General features: G+C 41.7%; 1 pseudogene; it reads right to left on the reverse strand.

Moving 5' to 3' along the window:
- Positions 1-620: 620 nt before the first annotated feature.
- The window catches only part of LOC102844527, a 16,760-nt pseudogene continuing 14,209 nt past the window's right edge, over positions 621-3,171 (reverse strand).

Genomic DNA, 3,171 nt, shown 5'->3' on the forward strand with positions numbered 1-3,171 from the left:
GTGCAGTGAGCACCCTTGAGAAGATGTCCTGATTAAGGAATTAATATCCTTTCATCATCCAGAGTTGTAACTAGTTAACTTCTCTAATTAACCCCATAATCCTAAGCATGGTTAAGTGAGGCCTTTGTAGCTGTTACAACTGATTTCATTACAATTGGTGCTAGAATTGGTGGAAGCACGTGCAGAGTGTGGTGGACATATCTGGCTCGTGGGAAGAGATCTTGTGTCGTGGATGTTGCTAATGGGAACTGTTTCCCCTTGCAGAGTTAGGGAAGGTAAGATACAACTTTCCACACACCACACATGCTCTTTGAGCACATTTTCATTCATTCTGTAACACTGAATGCCAACTTTGTGCCTGGCCGAATTGAGTTCAACTCTAAACCAGTCAAACAAGTTCTCTTCATCATGGAGCTTCAGATGGGGAAGGGCAATTTGAAACAAATTAATTTCTAAGTGGACAAGAAATCCAGGTTACTGATGGGTCCGTCTTTGGGGTAGGAGAGCTAAAAGCTGATTTAACAATTCACAAGCTGACCCAACAGAAACAAATTGTTAACTGACCTGATAGAGTACAGAGACTCTGGAATGTGTAAGATAAGGGAGAAGGGAAAGATGCACTACACATCAACCTCTCCAATCTCGTATGTTCTATGAAGGAAGGACAGGGGTGTAGGGTAGCCCACACAAAAGTTTAGGCTCTCAGAATCTTTGTTTCCATCTGTCTCATCTGGTACTTGGTGTAAATATGGTCAGTCACAAATGCAAAGTCACCTATTTCTGGAGGGTATATTTCTCGAGTTTGCTTACAATAAACATGTCAATGAGACCTATATCTGCAGCACATTCTTAGTCACACAGTTATTCTACATGAGCCAATCAATGATGGACACAGTTAAGAACATGGTTTTCTGAAGCAATTTCATCCGAACCTGCACCAGCCAGTCAATCAGGATTGTTCTCATGCAACCAGTGACGTATCAACCACGAGGTATTTTGGTCTGACTGATTGCTCTACCTCAAGTTGCCTCAGGTAAGAATAAATATCTTTCACATACTCACCACAATGGTTTGGATAAACTCCGTCATCTGCATCCACGTCATTCACTGCAGGAGTTACATCATTGAAAACCAGACTCGGGTGTTGTGCAGAGGCATCATGTTTCCACCTGGCTTGGAGAAGGTGTATGCACCAACATAAGCTCAGGAGAAAGCTTTTCTTCTTTAACAACCTCAGGTTCCTGTTCTGGCTATGCATTAGGTTCAGGCTCTGGCAAAGGTGTCTTTTTGGCAATTTTTTGACAATAATTTTTCCAGCAGTTGACATTTTTGCTTCCTTTTTTCAGAGGCATTTTCTGCTGTGGCTGTTCATTGACTTTGTTACCAATGTCTCTGAGCATGACTGTTGTCCTCACCCTCGGCTTTGATGTCCCGGCGGCGGCCACGAGCGCTTGCTGGGTGCCTGCCATGCTGATCCCCACCTTATTTTCAGAATTAATTTTAATGTCCCTGGAGACTCATAGTACCGTGACTCCACCAAGCAGCAACTCACAGGCAAGAACAAAATAATATAATGGCATGTGCAGAGCTGGAATTGGAGAATAAAAAGGGGGAAAACTCATTTGGCATTTCCAACTGAAAAACAAATTTAAGCTTTGAGTTGCAATACTAAAGGATGCTAAGAGTGACATGCTGAATCATCCAGGCAGCACCAAAAGCAGGTGTAAGGAATAAAAAAGTCAATGTACCAAAAAGAATTGACTGACACTGAAAAATTTTAGGAAGTACCGTATTGATTCAACTAGTAGATGAAGCCTTGGATGCACTCAAGAGCCTATGCCAGGAAATTTGGAGGATAGTTGTCTGGCCAACTGGCTGCAAGAGCTCCATATTTATTCCCCTTCCCAAGATAAGTGGTCCAACAGAATGTGGAAATTATCAAACAATAGCACATGGAAGCAAAATACTGCTGTAGATCATTAAAAAATGGCTTGAACAATACATAGGGAACTGCCAGATGTTCAAGCAGAATTTAGAAGGGGCCGTGGCACCAGGTATGTCATTGCTGATGTCAGGTGCACCCTGGCAGAAAAGAACAACTACTAGAAGAACGTCTACTTGTGCTTTATTTGCTATGCAAATGTGTTTGATTGTGTGGATCCTAATAAATTGAGGCTAACATTGAGAAGAATGGGGACGCCAAAACACTTTATTGTGCTCCTGTGGAACTTTTACCTATATTAAGAGGCTGTTGTGCAAACAGAGCAAGGGAACAGTACATGGTTTCAAATTAAGAAAAGTGTGTGCATGTGTCAGGGTTGTATCCTCTTTCCACATCTATTCAATCTATATGCTGAGCAGATTATTCAAGAAGCTGGACTCTAGGAAGAAGCATGAGGCATTAAGACCTGCAATATGCAGATTACAGAAATTTGCTAGCTTAAAGTGAGGAGGACTCGAAACATTTGCTTTAGAAGATCAAAGAATACAGCCTTCGATGTTGTTATTGTTAGGTACCAGCAAGTCAAGTACTACCCATTTCGACTGTGTGAGCAACAGATTTGAACCCTGTCCTATCCCGTGCCATTCTCACATTTCCTGACACATATTGTGTAGTTACTGTGTCAGTCCGCCTGGTCAAGGGTCTTCCACTCTTTAACCGACCCTCTGCGAGGTCCCTTTCTAAGGAATAGTCCCTCCTAGCAACAAGCTCGAAGATTGTGAGGCAAAGCTTTATCATCTTTGGTTCCAAAGAGTACACTGGCTGCACTTTCTCTAGGATATATTTCTTTGCTATTTTGGCAGTCCATGGGATGTCCAGTACCCTTCTCCAACACCATAGTTCAAAGACACCACTCTGCTTCTGTTATCCTTATTCATTGTCCAGTATTCAGGTGCATAGCAAGTGATCAGAAAGATCATGGCCTGAGAGATGCACTTTAGTCCTCAAATTAAATAATTATTCCTTAATAATTTGGAGTGATCCCTAACTGTAGACTTTCTAGTAATATATCTCCTGATTTCTTGACTGCTGGTACCAAGGGTGGGTACCATGTAAGATGAAGTTATTTTTAATCTTTTCTCCATACATCATGATGTTGTCTATTGGTCCAGTGCTAATAGTTTTCATTTTCTTGTGGTTGAGATGCAATCGATAGTGAAAGCTGTAGT

The sequence above is a fragment of the Elephantulus edwardii genome, unplaced genomic scaffold (genome assembly GCF_000299155.1).
Source record: "Elephantulus edwardii isolate Elephantulus edwardi_28Jun2011 unplaced genomic scaffold, EleEdw1.0 scaffold00148, whole genome shotgun sequence".
Classification (NCBI taxonomy): domain Eukaryota; kingdom Metazoa; phylum Chordata; class Mammalia; order Macroscelidea; family Macroscelididae; genus Elephantulus; species Elephantulus edwardii.